The sequence below is a fragment of the Haemaphysalis longicornis genome, unplaced genomic scaffold (assembly GCF_048455015.1).
Source record: "Haemaphysalis longicornis isolate Haplotype H1 unplaced genomic scaffold, Haemaphysalis longicornis Haplotype H1 scaffold_13, whole genome shotgun sequence".
Lineage (NCBI taxonomy): Eukaryota > Metazoa > Arthropoda > Arachnida > Ixodida > Ixodidae > Haemaphysalis > Haemaphysalis longicornis.
Genome location: NW_027526233.1, coordinates 55,095,209 through 55,118,055, shown reverse-complemented (window position 1 = coordinate 55,118,055; position 22,847 = coordinate 55,095,209). Strand labels below are relative to the sequence as shown.

The 22,847-nt window shown below is 46.8% G+C and overlaps 1 long non-coding RNA gene across 1 annotated transcript; it reads right to left on the bottom strand.

Moving 5' to 3' along the window:
- Window positions 1-1,900: 1,900 nt before the first annotated feature.
- Window positions 1,901-9,510, bottom strand: LOC144164064 (uncharacterized). Its single transcript, XR_013321029.1, has 3 exons — window positions 9,376-9,510; window positions 6,693-6,799; window positions 1,901-2,139 (listed from the first exon to the last, which is right to left on the bottom strand). It is a non-coding gene; the product is annotated as an uncharacterized LOC144164064 (long non-coding RNA).
- Between the last annotated feature and the right edge of the window lie 13,337 nt (window positions 9,511-22,847).

Below are 22,847 nucleotides of genomic sequence, written 5' to 3'. Positions count from 1 at the left end.
GCTTTACTGCACTGATTGAGCTAGTGTACATGTGTGTTCCTGCGTTGACCATTTGCAGTTTTGACAGCACAATGCACAGTTGAGAGTTCAAAGGCAATTGGAGTGACAATAGCATGAGTGCAGGGGACTATTGACATCTCGATGGGGAAGGCTCGCATAAATGACTCGTCTTTTTCTCATTGGAATGGGTGCTTCTATGGGCAACCCAAAGTGGGTCTCAGAAATGGTAGTCATGGGTGTAGAACGCCATGGGAAAAGGTGTTTTGGTCAGGGAAGGCTCATCATAAAAATAAGAGTACAGCGCTATGACCACTCACAGCTGGATGAACTTTGCTTGCTCTCATTTATAAAGTTTGTGATGGTGCTGAGCTGGGTGTATTCCTGCACTAAGGAAACAGAGCGACAATAAAACACCGCGACACTGCAAATGGCTTATCTGTTAATATCCTCCTCCTGTACCGTCATTAGGTGCAATTAGGCCAGGTAAGGCAGTTACAGCTGCAGGAGGCGCATATAAGAAAGGCTGATCATCACTGGCTGCCTGCGAGATGCAGTTATCAAACTTTACTTGCCTTCAGCTTCTCACTGATTCACGATTTAAAGTTTCCTCTTTTGACCAGTTAGGCAATATAAAATAGTGTGTATGTGAGGCACTTGTATTTGGAAGCCCGCATTATACAGCTGCCTGCAAAAATTGCTGCCCGTGCAAGCATCGCACTCAGCCACCAAGAGCGCAGACATCAAGGGCGATAGCAAGCTAAGTGCAATGGCTTGGCTAATCTCGCCTTTACTATAAAACAAATTTTCCGTTAGTGGGACTGACCTCTTCAGCTTCAGCTTTCATTAAAGGTTTTCTCTCTCTCTGTCACCGTGGAATTCGTAGATATACCAGAACAAAGTGAACTCGACCACGTCTCATCTGTGCATTTACCTGTCGCCGAAATAACAAGACGACCCAGTGAACGCAAGCACGTCTTGTAGAAGTCTCAAACGTATCTTGTACAGCTGTCCAAGACATCTTGATCTGCACATTAAGGCAGCTACCACACGTCTATACGACATCTTGGCAAGACCTCCAAGATGTCTACGCAACACCTGATCAAGATTTTTATAGACATTGCCAAGACGTGAGATAGCCATCCAGTAGCTCGGCTAACGCGACACTATGCCGGAGCTAGAAGACGTCTTGCAAGATATTCTTGACGACATCTCGGAGACTGCTAAAAATTCCAACAAGACGTTTACAGGACGAGTACTAAACACCTCATAGCTATCTGGATTGAAAGTTACAAAACGTTTATTCTCCGTTTTGACAACGTTCTCAAAAATCTTGCATAGCAATCCACGAGGTGACTTCCAGCATGCCAGATAGAGAAATAATGTCTTGTGAAGATGTTTTTTAGTAGTTGTGGTGACATAAACGAGAACCTCTCACAGCAGTTTACGCAACCGTTATTGTAGTCATCTTGCTATCATCTTATTAAGATGTCATCAAGACGGCTGTTATAGCTCTCGTCCGGTTTTACGCCCAGAGAATATATAGAAATGCGGTTATCAGAATAATAGTGCACACATATAACTGGTTTCATCTAAAACAACTTTGATATTGCATGGATGGGACAGCATTCCCTAATTTAACTGCATTTCATGTGGCCTGAAAAACTTGAGTGAACTATAGCTTCTAGACACACCTTAAATACAACAATAAGCACACTAAGCAACTTTTGCAAGAATAACCATTTTATTATTCAAATAAATCATGACAAGTCAAATAGAATTAAAGGTGACTGAAAGATGTGGAAGTAAATAAAAACTTGAAGCACTCAAATTGAAGCGATACAGACGTTATGCATAAAAGGCAAAAATTAGAAAATTAAAAATGAGATAATTACCATAGTGATTAAAACATGCTTATAAAATATGACTAGATACTGAATGCCTTTCAGCCTTTCAATGTTATATGGGAAAAAAGTCAACTGCAAGAACTAAAAAGAATTATTATCAAAAATAAGTAAGAGATCACAGAAAATGTATCAAAACATGTGCATTACAGCGAAAACCTAAAGTGGCAGAGTCTTGATGATGTTTGAAGTGCTGGAAATCCAGGCATGCTGATCCAATGACGGAGGGTTAACCTTCCTGCGATGAGATAAACACACTAATCTGAGTATACACAGACACGCACCCAAATGAAACCCCAAACTTACACATTTTTAAGTAAGGAGGCTTTTTTTGGACGACTAAGGCAGGGCAAAGGTAAATGCTTAATGTAGCTACAATTTTGCGGGTAGCCAGTGAACTCTTGCTGAGAAATTTTTTATTAAACATTCTTTACTTTATATACCTGGAAGGCCTGGGTAGGGGAAGTCAACAGTGACTGATGATAGGGGAGGGGGAAGTCGGTATACATTTCAGTGTGCCACTGGTGCAAGATGCCAATAATATGGCCAATATGACAGCAGGTTAATAATGCAAATTAGTTGTAGGAAACAGCAAAATATTGCTTGACAAGTATGTTAAGCAATATAAAGCAGCGTAAAATCATTTGAGCAATTTCCACAATATTAAAGCAAATTTAGAAGAGGGGAACAGAAAGACAGGCGGTGTGTAATATTGGCTGCAATCCCTTCCAGGCACTACCCACAATGAAACATTTTTTTGTGGTGGACACCTGATTATTTGGCAAAATGTTGCATCTTGTAATGACAAAATATAATGCCATTTCAACCCAACTTTGAATTATACTTGGGGTTTTTTTTCAGGTAAAACATGAATTTACTGTATTTTTACCCTCAACATGTGTCAGAATTGGGTTAAACCCGCTTTATCCCCTGAATAGACCCTTTCAAAGCTGCGATCTCCACAATCCTGGGTTGACGGTCCGCCATTTTCAACCAGCACTTACTGGAATTCCAGCAAGCCCCAGAAGAAAAGCTTCGAAAATCACTGAGTATTGAAAGAACTCTACTGGTCACTACCGCAGGTCGGCAAATGCTTCACTGACAATCTTGTGCTATGCTGATGGAACCTGTGGTATTGAGGCGACCTTTTCCCACCTGAGATACATTCAACGATCAGAGAGATCTTGAATGGAGACCGAAATGTTGCGCATGCAGATGATATGTGCATTAACAAAGACGTGTAAAACACTATGACCAGGTTTTTGTGGACAAAATAGTTCATTTTTTAAAATTTATGAATGCTCTCCACTGCAGTCATTACTGATTCATTTCCCAAACAAACGCCAAATTTTGGATGGTGTTAACAGGAAGCCCTGATATATCCCCGGTTACCAGCGTGAAACAAACATCATTTTTAATGCGTCAGAGTTAAGAAGCTCATAATGCTTACTGATAAAATAAAGTAAAGTCAAGAGTTCGACGAAAGTTTGTCAGGTCAGGTATCATGATGAGGACAAAGATGCGGTAACTGACCAAGTCAAGGTGAAAACACAGACGTTTCGGGACCCGTACTGGTCCCTTGATCACACTAAGCTGGCGAGAGCGGTAACTCGCTTCTTATTCTAAAATGTGACGTAATGTGTAGCTTGCCGGCAGATTGCAATCTGTCGTATTGATAGTGTCCTCGGTCGTCTGAATAAACACAGATTCCACAAGCAGTGTGGTGCTTGAACGCTTTTCCTTGGCTATTAGAGTGGCGTTATCCCCATCGATGGAATGGCCATGATTATCAGCGTGCTCGTTCATGGTGTTCGGCACTTTCCTGTTCTTGCCCGCGTCCCTTTGAGGTTCCTTTAATCTCCTGATGAAGGTGCCAGTTTCATCGATGTAACTGCAGCTGCAGTCTGCACGTGGTACCTTGTAGACAACACCGGGGTATCTCTTGGTGTCCAAACAATCTGTCACGTTCACAAGCCGATTCCTCGGCTTGTCGGACCGCATGTGCGCAACGCGAAGGTCATACCTTGCAAAGATATGGCTTAGAGCTTCGCTGACCCCAGGAACGTATGGGATGCCGGCGCGTCTTCGAAATCGCTTGCCGTGGGATGGCCTGGGATTGAGGACGCGATCTTCAACATTCTTAATAAGCTTCTCCGGGTACCCGCTCGTCAATAATCCTTGATGTATTGTCTGAAGTTCTTCCCTCATTTCGTCGTCACTTGAGCAAATACGTGTTGCCCGCGTCACAAGAGAGGAAGCGACAGATTACTTGTGACAGGCTGGGTGGCACAAATTAAAATTCAGGTAATGTCCGGTATGCCTCACTTTCCTGTGCACAGCAAACGAAAGGCTAGTTCCGGTACGGTTCACCTGGACATCGAGGAAAGGAAGGCTGCTGTTACACGCACATTCTGCTGTGAACTGAATGGCGGCTTCTATCGAGTTGAGAAGCAGAAGCCCTGGGGGGCATCATTCCTATTGATAACGCAGAAGCAGTCGTCCACTTAGCGGACAAATAACTTGGGCTTGGGAGCGAAATCGATGAGGGCCTTCGGGTCAATGACCTCCATGACCAAATTTGCAGTAGTAACAGATATGGAAGCTCCCATGGCAGTTCCGCGGATTTCCTCGTAAAACTGCTTGCAGTACACCTTGCGGTACACCTTTAGAGGTAGAACACATGTGTGAGTTGCTTGAATTTTGCTTAGGAAACACGTAATTCACGTACCGCTAGCAGTTTTACGAGGAAATCCACGGAACTGCCATGGGAGCTTCCATATCTGTTACTACTGCAAATTTGGTCATGGAGGTCATTGACCCGAAGGCCCTCATCGATTTCGCTCCCAAGCCCAAGTTATTTGTCCACTACGTGGACGACTGCTTCTGCGTTATCAATGGGAATGATGCCCCCCACGGCTCCTGCTTCTCAACTCGATAGAAGCCGCCATCCAGTTCACAGCAGAATGTGCGTGTAACAGCAGCCTTCCTTTCCTCGATGTCCAGGTGAACCGTACCGGAACTAGCCTTTCGTTTGCTGTGCACAGGAAAGCGACGCATACCGGACATTACCTGAATTTTAATTTGTGCCACCCAGCCTGTCACAAGCAATCTGTCGGTTCCACTCTTGTGACGCGGGCAACACGTATTTGCTCAAGTGATGACGAAATGAGGAAAGAACTTCAGACAATACATCAAGAATTATTGATGAGCGGGTACCCGGAGAAGCTTATTAAGAATGTTGAAGATCGCGTCCTGAATCCCAGGCCATCCCAGGGCAAGCGATTTCGAAGACGCGCCGGCATCCCATACGTTCCTGGGGTCAGCGAAGCTCTAAGCCGTATCTTTGCAAGGTATGACCTTCGCGTTGCGCACATGCGGTACGACAAGCTGAGGAATCGGCTTGTGAACGTGACAGATTGCTTGGACACCAAGAGATACCCCGGTGTTGTCTACAAGGTACCATGTGCAGACTGCAGCTGCAGTTACATCGACGAAACTGGCACCTTCATCAGGAAATTAAAGGAACCTCAAAGGGACGCGGGCAAGAAGAGGAAAGTGCCGAACACCGTGGACGAGCACGCTGATAATCATGGCCATTCCATCGATGGGGATAACGCCGCTTTAATAGCCAAGGAAAAGCGTTCAAGCACCACACTGCTTGTGGAATCTGTGTTTATTCAGACGACCGAGGACACTATCAATACGACAGATGGCAATCTGCCGGCAAGCTACACATTACGTCACATTTTAGAATAAGAAGCGAGTTACCGCTCTCGCCAGCTTAGTGTGATCAAGGGACCAGTACGGGTCCCGAAACGTCTGTGTTTTCACCTCGACTTGGTCAGTGACCGCATCTTCGCCCTCATAAAATAAACTGAGTACATTACTTAGTACATCTGTTGATTTAACATGAAAAAGTACAATATGTCTACTGATAAAATAAACTGAGTGCATTACTTAGTACATCTGAATATTTTACATGAAGAAGCACATATTGCAGAATAGTTTTACAAAAAAGTCAGATTTTTCCCCTATTATGAGTCTGAAAAATAAAGCTGTTTTTTACCAGCCTATTTTAACAAAATATAAAACCAGAATCCTGGACGAGGTTGTATTTTTCTTCAGCTGCAAAGTTTCTGAAAAAGCTGTATAGCTTTTCTTTGTAGCCGTTTGGCTTCATTCAGGTGGATGTCAAACTTTCCTTCATATAAAACATGAAAACAGACAACTCTAACTATACTGAGCATACTAATAATGTGGCACGAATTGAGTGGCTCAAGGGGAGAAGCGGATAAAAAAAAGCACATTTTCTTTATTTTTTATATTTTCTGGCTATTTACTTTATTAATTTTGAATATGCTTTCAGTCAACAAAACATAGCAAACTAAGTAATATCAAAAATCCTAGGAAAAACATGTTTGAATATTGATCAGAACTTGGTGAATATGTGTGTAAAAGGCTCCTTGTGATTCAAGTTAGTTCAGTCAAATTTTGGCCATCTTTGCGTAGCTTTCTTACATGGCACCATTCGGCTGGCATTGTGGCCACTGGATTTTTATGGCCCAAGCATTTTTTTTTCGGGGGAGGTGTCCGTGAACTTTGTGTGTCAAAGTAGAAAAGAAAAAGCTTCCCCGCCTGTTTTGAGCGGAACTGGTGAGCCTTTTACTTTTGATGCAAATGTGGGATAACCACTTGCTTCTGCGACTTTTTTTTTCTCCAAGGTTGATTCAGTTATGCTACACCTCTAAAAAACATGCAGAGCGAGCAAAATAAACTTTCAAAGTCCTGTACCTCTTTGAAGCATTTTGAAGCCTGGCTGGGCAATTCTTGAGCCAGCCTTGGATGGCTGGCAGGTCATCTTGAAGGGAAGTACTTAGTTTCCATCAGTCGGACCGCATCTGCAGAAATTCAAAATTGGTCTCAGTGTTAAGCATGTGCGTATAAAAACCAAAAAGCATTCTCCCTTTATTTAAAAGCTATACTTTGACAACAAAACAAACAATGCAAATTTCGGTGTTTATTGTGTCAAAGCTACATAATGAGGCTATGAGCCACATAAAAAGGTGGGCTCTGGATTCATTTAGATCACCTGCAGACACTCAACACACAAGCATTCTTGTTTATAGCTTCAACTACAAAAGGGACTGCTGTGGCTAGGATTAGACCTGCATCTGTGGCCTTAGCAGTGCAACGTTTTGGCTACTATAGGCCACCACTACTTTGACGAGATGGGCATGAGGTGAGCCCGATTGGGTACCTAGAATCAACCTGGGCTGTTTGAGAATTTTGAGGTAAGCTTGCTGTAGAGAGTCACTTGTCATAAACTGTGGGCTTCGAACTATTTCTTCACAGCACAAATTTGCGCAAGTTGGGTCGAACTGCGATACATGTGATGGGACAACAAAGAAGACCACAAAGGACTAGCGCTGGTCCTCTGTGGTCTTCTTTGTTGGTTCTGTGTGGTCTTCTTTGCTGTCCCGTCTTTAGTGTGCTACTTAACCATGTTTTATATTTCTTCCCCTTTGACTATTGTTTTGTTCACAATTTTCTCTTTGTCTGCCCAAATCAGTGGGTCGTCACTGCAGCGCCTAATTTTGAACACATGCACACCTTGCGATGATTTCCGTCACATGTTTTGGTTTCGCACAATCCCTCAGCTTCACTAGGTCAGACCGAGGAAGGCGAGTCTTCAAGCCAGCACAAGTGTCATTCAAGCACTTCAACTTGGCTCACACTCCACAAGCGGGCAGCAGGCATGGATATCATGTTAACACTAGTGCCTCATCTCACACACCATTACCACTTAAAGGAGCACTGACACCAATTTTTGGCGTTAATATTATTGCACAGTTTGCTTCCTACACTCCACAGAATACCCTGGCTGAAATATGAGTGGCCTGCGACGCGAAGAGCATAGTTTAATTGGATCTCATTTATCGCGCCAACGGAGCAGCGGGTGGAGCGGCACTCAGCAAATGGACATCAGCGTGACATCACCCCGTGAAGCCAAAAGAAGTGACGCGACAGCGGTCGTCAAGAACTCGTGAAGTCACTTCACACGCGCGGCCCCACAAGCAGCGAGAGGGCGCAACACACTCTCAAGCGGGCGCCGGTGACGTCCGCACAAAGCGGTGAGGTCAGGCCGGGATTTTGTCATATGCACCGTTCGTGATGAAAGCGCGGGAATTTGAAACAAACGACTTTCAGCCTGTTCAATGTAATTAACTATCGCGCGCTAAAGAATTTGAAATGCTTTTTCGGCTTCGCCAGACCATTAAGCATCGATAAAAGCAATAAAAGTGTAACATAAAATTTTCGTGTCAGTGCTCCTTTAAAATGTCACCACAGGCTTGAGTGCCAAAATTTTTGTAACTCTAGCCATGGTCGTTTGAAGCAACAAAAAAAATAAAATCAGGCAACAGGGACGGCACTGAGCTAGCACGAAATGAACCGCATTATCCGCACCGCTGTCGGCGCGCCTGTCCAACCATACAAATGGAATCTGCGCTGCTGCTCCCATGCTACCAAGCACTCGAGAGGCCAGTGCATAATAACCCTATGAGAAGGAGCAAGAAGCTGGACGATTTTGGCTCCGACAAATGTAAAAATGTTTTGGGCTGTATTGGCTTATATCTGAGATGTTCTCTTGCAGCTTTGTTCGTTTCATTGTGGGAATCGTTCAGCTCAACATGCAACAGATTCAAGAAACTTACTCCATTTTACTCTGTGGTAAATGTTAACTTAAAATGTATGATTTCCACTTATTTCTGCACCAGACACCAATAAAACTGGACTAATGTGCTGTCATTGGCGTTATAAGAGAAAAATGGAAGTGCGAAACAAACTGCATCACATCCTACTAATGGCTATACACCGTGTAAAATATGGAAGGTTTTCCGCACCAAGGACACATCTCGGCTATCAGGCATGCCGTAGTGGAAAGCTATTGAATAATTTAATGGGGATTTTTAACATGCACCTAAATCATGACAGTTGGGAGATTTTTTATAATGCTAATCAAAGATGATTTAGGTGGATTTCCTAGTGAAAAATGCGATAAAAAAAAGAAGCACTGGTAGACACACCTCCAACATTAAAGCCTTACTGTGTACTGCTATACGGCACACTGCAGATCTTACAACGTTAAGTTACACAAGGTACTGGCTAGTTGATTCTTTATAATTTGAAAAATACACTTACTGCATGATTACATGAGGACGGGAGCACGAGGACGACAGGGTGTTCTGGCTGTTGAAAGTATTGATGGGAAGTACACGTGTTGTTGCTTCTTCAAAGAACAAGTGTGGTGCTCAGCCTGTTATCCTCCTGCTTGGCTATCATTTAATCGTACAGTGTGTACTTTTTGTATAGGTTAATCCCTTTGGGCTTAATACTGATACAGCTTATATTGATTTAGGAAGTGCATTTTCAGAAAGCATGCAAAGCGTGCCGAAAAAATACAAGATTGCTGTACCTTTTGGTGGCATTCCAAAGCTTGAAGGGGCAATTCCTCAGCCAGCCTTGAATGCCTGCCAGGTTCTCTTGCTATACACACTCCAGCACCGCCTGCAGTACAAATAATAAGCTCCAGTGAAGTGGGCATGGCCTTTTCCTGCACAATAAAAAAAAGAATACTAATGCAGAGAAATATTGCCTCCCATGCATCATGCATGCAAAAACAAGCTATGACTCTTTGTACAGACAGTATCTCTGTTAACAAGAGAGTGCACTACATGTGTTGCACTGTCACTTCATTTCTGATAACAGAGAAGTTGATGCAACCACAGCAATATCAACCCCCTGCACTTAGCTAAAGCCCTGCACACATAACCTGACGCAGACATGAATAGATTGATCTGTTCACTCAATCCTCCTCTGCATACATAAACTGATTGATTGTAGGGCTTAACGCGCCGACGCAACGGAGGCGATGAGGCGCGCCGTAGTGGAGGGCTCCGGATTAATTTTGACCACCTGGGGATCTTTAACGTGCGCCGAAATCTCGTACACACGGGCGTTTCTGCTATTCGTCTCCATCACTCTGCATACATAAACTGAACAAAATATAGGGCGTTTAGGTAGACTCATGAAAACAACCTTTTACATCAAACCAAGTTGTGCACCTCTGCAGGAGGTGTAGGTTAGCGCAATTGTGCCTACAGGCGCAAGTGGGCTGCCGAGTGAGGCTGGAAGCATGGCAGAAGGGAGCGACAAGAGTTGCCTAACTGCTTGTGAACTGTTGACTCAGCCTGTCTACTTATACATGTTCTTCACCAAGCAGACAGTGTCCAAATCAACTATACTCACCTCGTAGGCTTTCACACTCAACCCATGCACTTATACGTGGGCGCACTGAATTGGAATAAGAAACAACTAAGAAGCAACTATCTACTCAACCCTCCTCCCATTTCTGTATGCAGGACTATTTAATAGTCTAGACTACTATAAAGCACTGCCGACAAACAAACAGGAGAAATTTTAACTTTTTTTTTGGGGGGGGGGTGGCATCATAGTTACTGCCGCCTGGATCATAGTTACTAGATCATTGTTACTGCCGCCGTTTACCGCGCGTGTGAGCCCGCGTCTTACAAGGAGAGCCCGGTGTCCAGGCTTGCACGTGGCACTCGCAAAAAAACAACATGAAAACAGTTCACGTGTGTTCACGCCTCAAAGGGAGCACAAAACAGCTCGCGCTACAGACGTCCAGTTCGCGAAATTCGTCGGCGCCGGTTCTAACACGTGTTGACGCGTTCAACTTTGGGAGAAATGTGAAAGCCTGCGATCCGGAGACGGACGCCAGTCATGCATGAGGAAGACGGCGTACGATATAGATGAATATGACGATGACCTCTACTGCCACAATGTGAACATGTAAATAAACAAGTTCAAGGGCTTACATAGAAAGAAATCCTCCAGCTTCGTTATGGTTCAAACCTTGCGCGACTTAGTACAAGCTTCGCCAATTTTTTTGGTGTAGCCATAACATTATTCCCCGTTCAAATAAATTTATCCTCAAGTTCATTTCTCGTGTCATAATTTAGACAAAGCGCGTTCAAAGTTTCATAAATATTTCACGGCAATTGTGTTGTAAAAAAAACACTGGTACCATCATATGCTTTACCACCAAGTAATTATGAATCGGGGTTAGCTGGAAATGACGTGAATCCCAGTAAACGGTAAAAAAACAGCTTCAACTCTAAAGAACGCGCTTGCGAGTAGATTTCAATTCAATGTTATATACATTTAGAAAAACGAAGAACACCTAAACCAGTCCTTTACAAGCGCTGCTTTTTCAATGAGTGTTGTGCCTGTGTCTTTTAAGACACCTTGGTTCTCCAACAAATTTGCTATGGGAATGTAGACTGGCTGCACGTCCAGGCCGATTTTGTTGAACTATTGAAATTTCACTGTAGCGCGCATATCAATGCCTATGGTTATTAATTGTATCGTTGCAATATATGATGGAGAAACGACATTCTGATTATTTTTCAGCCGGAGCTTTGAATACATAGTGAAGCGTGCACGTGCACAGCCTGCATGCGCGTAGGAGACAATTAGGTGTAAAAGGGCCGTACGCATACGATGTTTGCATAATAAAAAAGTTTCAAAAAATTTGACATTTTTTTCTGGCTTGTATTAAATTGGTGCGATAACCCAGTTCTCATTCATTTATCCACATACACAACCACGTGTGTGTGTCTGTGAGAGAGAAGTAGCCACAGGGGTTTATCCAGAATTTAGGCTTCTAGGGGGTGATTAAATCCTTCTGGGGGTTTCTTTTGGGGGAATATATAAAACCCTGAGTAGCCAGAGGAAAGAATAGTGTTCCAGTCAATCACACAACTGACGAGCTGTTTGCCACAAACACAAAGCGCGTTTCATGCATGAAATGGTCTATTTAGCCATCTGGCGCAATCCACCTGGCATTTTCCTTTCTTCTTCACCTGCCACCTCGTTTCCCACCTGTCAGCGAATCCGCGATGAGTCCTCTTTCCTAGGTTTGACTCTTTCACGCTTGATTGGACTGGATTCGGAAAACGTTATCGGGGCCTGCGAATAAAGCCCTATTGCTAGGTCTTCTGGATTTAATAATGTTCCCTCAACCTCCGTGAGACGCGTCCAGTAGACACCGTAAGAAATTAGTTCTCACGATAATTTGCACTATCTCATACCAAACGCAATGTAGGCGATCACGTTCTGTAAGCAGAGCCTTTTACAGCCAACGTCGTTTAGACGCAGTTATGTGCGTAAACAGAGGGGTGCAAAAGGGGCAATTGCACTTCCAATTGCCCCACAAGAAGAGTTGCCTACTTCCACTTGTTCTTTGCCCTCCCCTCGCAATGCAAATCCTGCCGACGACCATAGCTCAGCGACCTCAGCGCAACGTGGTAAACGCAAAGAAATTAAAGGTTTTTCCTTTCCACAAAACGTCTGTCACGAAGCGACTATGGCACGTCTTGCGTAGATAGCCAGAAGACATTATTAGTAGGTGTCTTCGATTCTAACCTAGAAAAGACGTGTGCACGACAATGATTGCAGTACAGCTAGACGATATCGCGTCATTGAAAACGTCTTCAACACCTTTTTAAAATGCCATCTCTTAGCTGTCTTGCAATCAACGTCATGTAGACGTGTTCAATAGCTGAACATCTGACACATCTATTAGTGATATCTTTCAGCTGTCTACACAAAAGGTTCTGTAGACATCTCATGGTAGACGCTTTGTAGGTGTCTTAAGAATCTTACAACACCAGCCAGCTAGGACAAACGCCTTGTACACGTTGAGGTTCATATGTCCTCTAGCCATCTTAGCACAGATGACTTATCAACATCTCACGGAGCTCAAGATGTCGGAGATCTTGCACAGGTGTCCTGTAGCTATCTCTCTTAAGACACCTTTGAGACATGCAAAAATAGACGTCTTATAGGTAACTTTTATAGCGCAAGATGTCTAAGACCTCGAAAGACCATGGTAGACATCTCTAAGACGTTTTGTGTTCAGTGGGCGAATGTGGTACGTCCAGCTTGGCACCCCAATGCACACAATCATTTCCACATCACTGAATTCGCTGAATCACAGCACGGCATATCCTCGCTTGGTGAACTCTTTTGCTGCATGTTGTTGCTGACGGCAACGTGACTTGTATACTTGTAGCATATGGGGGAGCACAACTAGTGGTGTCACACTTCGTCCTCGATTCTTTAGGGAAAAGACCGGTGTCGTCGTGTTGTCGCCGTTTCACCGGCGAGGGCTCAACGTGACGGCTTCATTCGTGAGTTGGCCCAGAGAAACAGACAACACGCCGCCGAGGGACACTTCGACGATACAATTCAACATATCACGCCGGTATCATCTACGTTGAAACCAACTCGGGCGCAGAACAAATTCCCAGGGCAAAATGACGCAATAACAATAAAAAAACGGCGAAGCGACCGTACCGCTCACACACGATGCCTTTGGCAATCGCCTCCACATGCTTTGGTTGAAGCCGGCGGCTACGTTGACAGAAACTCGGTCATCAAACAAACGCCAAAGTGAACCCACCGCTGCTGAAAGGCGCACTTGCGCAATGGCGATAAAAAACACCTTACCGAAATGCAGTAACATTGAAAGCAGTTGAACAATCACACCTCCCATGAGGGCGGTCTGAACGGACACAGGCGGGGGATGTCCGTTGCAAGGCCGGCAGCCGACTCCTTTCTTTCGGCGACACTTTTTACGAAACTTTTCACGATATTTTTGCAAGAAATGCTCCGCAGGCTATAATAGAGCCTTTCAGTGGTTTGCAAACTGGTGGTTAGTTTTATTCTCTTGGGCTAACTTTCAATCAAATTTTTCGCTTAATTATCTACCCAACTCTTCGTACTAGAGAACATGTCCCTGAATTACAGAAATTAGCTAAGCTTCTTTTGCAATCCATTGAAACGACTCAACAGACCAGCCGCTAGTCCCCATGCAGCATACTTCAGGCGTCAACATTCGCGTGGTACATCAGGAAATTAAATGTTTTCTTTCTAACACGAAAGTGTTTTATCCCCGGACACACAAAGGTTTGAATGGCGTCATATCCTTCACGAAAGTGACGCCACTTCAACGAAGCAAGCGGCCTGTAAAGGGTGCACCCTTGCACACAGGGTTTCCTTCCGAGGAAGCAACCTTTAGTAGTAAAGTGTACGTTATACATAGGGCTGTTTGTTTTGGGTGTTATATTTTAGCACGGGGGTATTTTATGCCGGGATACACCAAGATTTCACACTAGTCATAACCACCCTGAAAATGACGCCAGTACACCTTTTCCGAAGCGACCCGCCAGCAGGACGTCACTCACAAAGCACACCCAGAAGACAGCCGCCGACGCGCAAATCATACTTAGCTGCCGATTTCGCTGCACATTTCGCTTTCGTGTTTTACCGATTCCTATGACCGAGGAATCAACCGCAGTTTTTTTTTTCAGAATGTCTCTTCTAGGTTTTTTCTACCGTTCCGTGCTTTTTTGTTGTTGTCTATGACCGAAGTATCTTGGAAAGTCTGATATTTTCGGGACCAATGCTGGCAGAAAAAAATGAAAATGGTTGCAGGTTCAGGGTAAATAAAGAGGCTAATCACGTCCGCCGAAAAGCGGGTGCGGCCTCCAAATTTGGCCGTCACGACCGCCTAAGTAATGCAAGCTATCAGCAGTTAGGGCTGCGCATATGTGCATGTTTAAAGGGTGCTTGCATGAAGCGCAGGAAGAGGCATTAACATGGCATGTGCAAAGTAAAATGCACGGAGATGCTTCAGGCGGATTGCCCGCGGTGATGCCAAATCATTACATGTTATTCACGCTATTGGGTCGAATATGTCTTTACATAGACGTGAGACACCGTGCCATAAAACACCGCATTTGGTATCGAGAATTAAGAAAGAACGTACTGGGAGAGAATTAGAAAACAGGAAAGGGCTGCACAGAAAAGAATAAACACCGCAAACCTCCAGGAAAATTTTAGGTTGGAAAGATCTTAAATTTGGATGCTGGCTCTTCGCAGTATGGAGTCTGCAAAGCTGGGCAAAAAAGGGTTGCAGCCCTCGTTCACATCCGCTCCTCTCCTCTGCGAATGAAGGAAGCCCCACATGACGTGTACTCTGTCACTATTTAAGCGGCATAATGTATATCCTGCTCACCCAGTATACCGATGCACTTCGCTAACAAATCGCGCGTGAACGCTCTGTCGGTCGTTAATAAAAGGTTTTGCTTGGCGAGTTGGTTACTGGCTCAAAAAATAACAAAAAAGCGCAATGCACGAGGACAGAAAAACTTAATTGGACCGGTCGAGCCCTCACTATCAACTTCCAGTTTTCTTGTCGTGCTTAATTGCGACAATGTGTTCGCCATGAGAGTAATGTATGAAGTGCCATTCTCATGTTGAAATTATTCCGTAGGTGTTGGGTAATGGTGGTTTTATGTGCAGTAAGCGTCTGCCCCCATCCTTGCCTTTCAGAAATTCTTTGTACACTTGCATCTTTTCCGAGGTATATTTCCGGCGGCAAAACGTGCGTCATTGTTGCCGCTGAGGTGGTGGTCATCGCCGACGAGGTACCAATGATATATACAAACGTCTCCTTTGGTGCGATTGCGTCCCCTAATTGCCATCGTTGGCTAAGGCGTTGCGCTGCTGAGCACAAGGTCGCGGGTTCAATTCCCGGCCGCGGCTACCGCTTTTCTGGTGGAGGCGAAGAGCAAAAACGCCCGTGTGTACGAGATTTCGGCGCACGATAACGATCCCCAGGTGGTCGAAATTAATCCGGAGCCCTCCCCTACGGCGCGCCTCATCACCTGCGTTGCGTTGGCGCGTTAAAACCCTACAATCAATCAATCATTGCCATCGTCATGGCCCCCAACCAAGTACGTCGTTTTGCTCTCTGTTACTACCAATTTCTGCCGTTGGTGGGGCTAAGCTGTTCGGTATTATTTCTGGCTTTCCCTCTGTGTTGCGATGTCTGAGGAACATTGCCGATCGCTTCTGTTACCATTACGTTACGGCTATTAGCCTTTAGGCTATTAGCGTAAAGTTTAAACGAGCGTTGCTACCTTTTTAGTTAGCATGCTAAACTTATTTACCCCAACTAGCTTGCATTACGGCGATTCACCTAAGAGAAAGTCGTTTGGCCCGTGGTTCCGGCGCATCAGGCTGTTTTGAGTGAAATTCAATTGAAAGGAGGCTGGTTAAGATCGGTCAGATCAGGTAAATTTAGGTGTAAAATATTTTGAATTTAGCTTAAGATGGATTAGGTTTCGTAAATGGGATATCAAGACCAAATACAGGTTTCGCCCTTCAAAAGCACTGTTTTGTCCAGATACCATCATAATTTGCAACCGACCAAATTTAATAATTTTAATTTATTTCAATACCCTCAACGCCGAGAGGGCGTTGCAGAAGGCAGTGGGTATTGGCATAAACATAACTAGTTGCTACTCCCAAGCCAATTTCACTAACGCCTTCCAGATTGGCGGCTGCCGCAATCTCCCAACGCTATGGCATATGAGGGGACCATTCTGCGTCTTGATTGATTGATTGTAGGGTTTAACGCGCCGACGCAACGCAGGCGATGAGGCGCGCCGTAGTGGAGGGCTCCGGATTAATTTTGACCGCCCGGGGATCTTTAACGTGCGCCGAAATCTCGTACACACGGGCGTTTTTGCCTTTCGCCTCCATCAAAAAAGCGGCCGCCGCGGCCGGGAATCAAACCCGCGACCTCGTGCTCAATATCGCAACGCCTTAGCCACTGAGTCACCGCGGCGGGTCATTCTGCGTCTTATCAGTTGCGTTTGACCGAATTACTTTAATGCTAGCGCTAACACACTGAAAACTAGATTTAGTGCTGCGTCATATTACGTAGCCCCTGCTCATGATATATCACTTGTAATTTGCAATAATGTTTTTTTTAATGTGTGATTGTTGGGTTTAGGAATGCGTTGAAAGCGCCTTTAAAGCAGGAGGTGCTCCGGAACCACCTGCTATCCGACTCCCCCAATCACCACGCTCGTTCGATGGTGATAATGCCCTTAATGTGCTTGGTTTACACGCGCTACGGAGGAACGGCCAAGACTAAAATGCTGACTGTGCCCACCCGCCGCTGCAGACACACGTCTGCAGACACACGTCTGCACGCCACAGCGCCGTGGACCCAAACTGGAGGCCCCGCTTTATTCCACGCTCGTGCCCAGCGCGCACCGCAAGCGCGTGGTCAGCACTCGCCACTCGTGGCTCAGCCCCAGCGTCATCGTTCCTGGAGCGTGCCCGTTTGCGGCAGCAGACGACGCAAGCTGCTGGGGCGCCGCCACATAACCCCCCCCCCCCTCTTCAGACGGAGTGTCGACAAAACGGACAGTCTTTGCGCTGGAATGTTTGCGGGTGGGGCTGCGAACGGAGGGGAGAGTGGTGGTGTTCAGGGTGGAGTGGTGGATGCTGGTGTCGAAGGCAGGCGGTTCAGCCTCGGTGAAAGCGGGCTTGAGGCGATCGATGGAAACGACAGTGTCGCGGCCGTTAACGCGAACTGTAAACGTCTTTTCGCTGCTTGAAATGACGAGATGAGGGCCGGTGTAGGGCGGTTGAAGTGGCCGGCGGGCACTGTCGACACGGATGAAAACGTATTGGCTGACAGAAAGACTTGGGTTAATAAAAGTGGGTTTTGTGGAACACGGCCGTGGCGGTTGGGGACGGATATAGCTGAAAAACCGGGTTAAATCCTTTACGTAGGATGGGCCAGGAGAGGAAGGGTAATCGGGAGGCTGTGGAGGGACCAGGAAGTCTGCCGGTAATCGCAAAGACGTGCCGTAGACCATTTGGGATGCGGCACAACCAAGATCATCTTTGATGACAGTGCGCAATCCTAGCAGCACAAGAGGGAGGTGAACTGCCCACTGCTCAGGTGATTCGTGAGCCATCAGCGAGGCCTTGAGCTGACGATGAAACCTCTCGACCATGCCGTTGGCTTGAGGATGATAGGCCGTTGTTTTTAGGTGAGTAACACCGAGTAGGCATGTCAAGCAGCGAAAGAGTGTGGACTCAAATTGGCGGCCACGGTCTGTGATAATCTCCGACGGCACGCCAAAACGGGCGATCCACGTCGACGTAAGCGTGGAAGCAACAGTCTCAGCCGTAATATCGTCGTTTGAAGAAGCCTCCGGCCAGCGGGTAAAACGGTCGATCACTGTCAAGATGTAGCGGCAGCCCTTAGATGGTGGTAGTGGGCCAACAAGGTCCACGTGAATTGTGGAGAACCTTGTGTCCGGTAGTGGGAAACTAGCCAGAGGCGATGTGGTATGCCGAGAGACCTTGCATTGTTGGCAGGCGAGGCAGGAACGGGCCCAGGCGCGTACGTCAGTATTCATGCCCGGCCAGACGTATCTCTCGGCAATCAAACGCCGTGAGGCACGAACTCCAGGATGAGAGAGACGGTGAATAGAGTTGAAGGCAATGCGCCTGAGAGACGCAGGAAGGTACGGCCGTCTGCGGCCTGAGACCAGGTCAATGTCGCAAACGATGCTGATTCCCGAATCAGGGCATAGAATGTCCTTGAGTTGCAGAGAGGAGCTGTTTGAAGAACGTAGAGTTCGGAGCTCCTCGTCATCGCTTTGGGCTTGGGCCAACTCATGAGAACTGAAACCGGGGCGCTGTATGGCGGAAATACGGCTAAGGGCGTCGGCTGGAATGTTGTTAACTCCCTTGACATGCCGAATGTCCGTCGTAAACTCTGCAAGATAAGCCAAATGTCGCGCCTCTCGGGGAGAATATGTAGTCTTCGATGACTTGAAGGCATTCGTAAGAGCCTTGTGATCGGTGAAGATCACGAAGCTGCGGCCTTCGAGGAAAAAGCGGAAATGCTTCACAGCGAGGTATGCCGCCAGGAGTTACCGTCCGAAAGTGCTGTACCGTTGCTCAGTGGTAGAAAGCTTCTTCGAAAAGAAACCGAGCGGGTGCCAGCTGCCGCGAATGTGCTGCTGAAGTACACCTCCAATCGCACAGTGGGAAGCATCTACCATCAGGCTTGTGGGAGCGTTGTGGCGCGGGTGCACGAGGAGGGTAAAAGAGGCCAGGCGCTCCTTGATGGTAGTGAATGCGCGATCAGCGGCTTCAGACCATTCAAGACTACACTCGGGAGACTTGGGAGTTTGAAGGAAAGTTTCGAGAGGTTGAACAATGGCCGCACATTCCGGGATGAACCGTCGGTAATAATTCACCAGCCCTAGGAAACGGCGCAGTTGGCACAAGGACTCAGTTCGGGGAAAGTCGATTATGGCCTTCACTTTGTCTGGCAGAGGGAGAATTCCATTGCGGTCAATGAAATGACCGAGAAACTCCAATGACGGCAACCCAAACGCACACTTGTCGCTAATAAGGATGAGGCCATGCTCTGCTAGGCGTTCGAAAACTATCCGCAGATGGTGCAGGTGCTCAGATAGCGATGAACTGGCGACAAGAACGTCATCTATGTAGGCGAAAACAAAAGGTAGACCACGGAGGACGACGTCTATGAAGCGCTGAAAAGTCTGAGCTGCGTTGCGTAACCCGAAAGGCATCGGAGTGAATTCGAAGAGGCCAAACGGTGTAATGATGGCAGTTTTCTTGACGTCATCGGGGGCTACGGGGATTTGGTGGTAGGCTTTTTGGAGGTCAAGCTTTGAAAAGATGGTACATCCACTGAGGTTATTGGTGAAGTCCTGTATATTAGGTAGGGGGTACCTGTCGGGTACAGTGGCCACGTTCAGGGAGCGGTAATCACCACAGGGTCGCCAGTCTCCTGATTTCTTCGGGACCATGTGTAACGACGAGGACCAGTTGCTCGATGACGGGCGAGCAATGCGGATTTCAACCATGTGGTGAAATTCCTGTTCCGCGATTTTATGTTTCTCTGGAGCCAGTCGACGCGCCACGGCGTGCGTACGTGGACCGGTGGTGATGATCTGATGAACGACGTCATGCTTCACTGGCTTTGTCCAGTCTGGAGGGGCAGTCAGGGAAGGAAACTCGTTCAGCAATTCCCGGTACAGAAAAGGTAGGTCGAAAAGAAGCGTGACTGCGAACGGATGGACGGGAGACGATTTGCCGATGACAGAAAGGCCGGTTGTGGCGTCCAGGATTCTTTTTCGGGCCATGTCAACCAGGAGGCCGAAGTGCGAAAGGAAATCGGCTCCTAGAATGGCGTGACTCACGTTGGCCACGAGGAAAATCCAGCGGAACGCACGGCGTAGGCCGATGTTTACCATCAGGGATTTTTTTCGGTACACGGGAATGCTAGACTTGTTAATAGCTTGGAGATGGCACAGTGGTGCTTGAGTGCGGTCACAGGAATTAGCGCGGAGCACACTTACTTCAGCACCACTGTCAACTAGGAAACGTTGACCACTGGTTGCATCTGTGATGTAGAAGAGGCGACTGTCGCTGGCTTGGGAATCGGTCGCCGCCGCTAACGATCCCTCGTCCCGTTTCCCGCCCAGCCGCAAGGACGGGTGCAACGTTGCGCCGCTGCACCGAAGCGGCGATGGTACCAGCACAATGAATCAGGGTGTTGAGGTGGCTGGCGCGTTGTGCCTTCCTGGCGAAATACTTGCGGAGATGGGGTACGGCGAGAAGGGCAAAACCGGCGAGCTCGAGGGTTGCGAGGCGGCGGCGAGCTGTAACCAGCCGAGGCGACAAGCTCCTCCAAGTTTTGCATGCGCTCTCGGAGAGCGGCGATGTCGTCGGATAGCGGTGAGGGCAAAGGAGTAGCAGGCGCCGCCACGGTGGTATGGTCGGAAGATTGAGCGGATGCCACCGTGGACAAAGGCGGATGCAACGTGGCGACTTCCATTATCTTGTCAGCATGCGCGGCCAACGCGGATAAGGGAAGGTCAGAAGCAGTCGCGAGGATCACCTGCACAGAAGAGGGGAGCCGTCGCAGGAAAAGTTCCTTCAACAAACGGGAGTCCGTGGCAGAAGGTGCGTCGCCGAGGAGGGTTTGCAGTTCGTGAAGGAGCTGCGAAGGTCGACGGTCACCCAACTCCTCTGCAGAAAGCAGCCCCTGGAAACGCTGCCGTTCCGAAGGGCTCGTGCGGCTCAAGATGGCAGCCTTCAACGTGCCGTAAGGGTTCGTGGTAGGCGGGTTGGCAAGGATGTCACGAACCTCAACCGCGATCTCAATAGGCAATGAGTGTTGTAGATGGTTGAAGCGGGTCTCCTGCGACGTGATGTGACTCACTCGGAAGCTTGCCTCGGCCTGAAGGAACCACACGTCGGGGTGCTTAGCGCTGAAGGGGGGCAAACGGCAAGCGACGGCGGAGATGCCAGGTGACGAGGCAGCGGAGGACACAGAAGGACCGCTGGCGTCGCGGGGAGGGTCCATTCTGAGTACGTGGCTCCACTGCAACGTCCGGGTCACCAATGTCGCGACGGCGACAGAGAGATGAGAAGACACATGTCTGCACGCTACAGCGCCGTGGACCCAAACTGGAGGCCCCGCTTTATTCCACGCTCGTGCCCAGCGCGCACCCCAAGCGCGTGGTCAGCACTCGCCACTCGTGGCTCAGCCCCAGCGTCATCGTTCCTGGAGCGTGCCCGTTTGCGGTAGCAGACGACGCAAGCTGCTGGGGCGCCGCCACAAAGTGTTTCAGGCAAGAAATTCGGCCTTTAATTGGCTCAAAGCGAACTTTGATAGACTCGCCCTTACAGATTGATATCACGGAATTGTGCACGGTTTAGGCGTTGACCTGCCCCTCATGTAACCTACAAGTTTGTATGGGGAAATTACGTTTTTCAGAGAAGGTAAGGAGGCGCTTAATCACATAAAACGCACTGCGATAAAATCTCAGATAATGAATGCCGCATGGTTGCAGAATGTCCTTGGCAAAGACGAAAAGCAGGCATCAGCCCACGTCCCCGTGTACATGTGCTACGTTGCAGCTAAGATCATGCAAGGCATTTTGATTTATTTGAAGAAAAACTAGAAGACGTAGACGCATTTTGCGTCATGGTCATTGCGGTTGTCCAGTTATAATACCCCTCCTAAACGTTTCTTAAACTTCCCGTTCCATAAGTAACAATATTATGGTTTTCCTACCGTTTTCTTCGTTTTCTTTTCATCCGTCATCCTTCACACGAAAGCGTTATATCAGGGGGGTTGCAAGTTTGAAAAAACTAGTCTTCATACAGAGCAGACACTTGTACATTTGAGAGCCCCTTCCACTCATGTATCATTTTGACAAAAAAGGAATTTGCAAAATTTCGAGTCGTGGGGCGGTATTCCCTGAGTTTAAAGAAATTATCAATTCGATTTGATAAATAATCTGGCGTCTGTAAATGCGGATCCGTGTTGATTCCAGTTTTATTATTACATATTAAATATAGAAGTTTGAATCGCAATTTAATTCCACGTAATGAAAGTAGCTCCCAATTCAATTCTTGTTTCATAGCATTACAACTTTCCCGCCATTGATACCGTCCCTGGACGAACCCTGCCGCCCTGTTCTGTGATTTTTCTATCTTATCACTGAGCGATACCTGCACCGGATCCCAGACAGCGCAGGCGTATTCTAACACTGGTCGTGCACACGTGAAATATGCACATTCTTTAGGTCGCTGGTGCGCACACCTTAAGTTACGCTGAATAAACTTTAACACTCTCACTGCTTTCGCGACAACGTATTCTACATGTACATCCGATGAACAGTCAGAAGAAGAAAAAAACACGCAGGTATTTTTAGGTTGTCTTGGCGGTAACTGGCACACCATTTATACAATATCTATATTCGATTTTCTTTTTCTTCTTTGAAAAGCAAAGGTTAACACACTTATTAAAATTCGAAGACATTTTCCCCGTTTTACACCAGTCATGAATACGCACCAAGTCATTTTGAAGTTGGGAGGCACCCTGCTGAATCTTAATTTTCCGGTGGACTATACAATCATCGGTAAAAAGCAGGATAGACG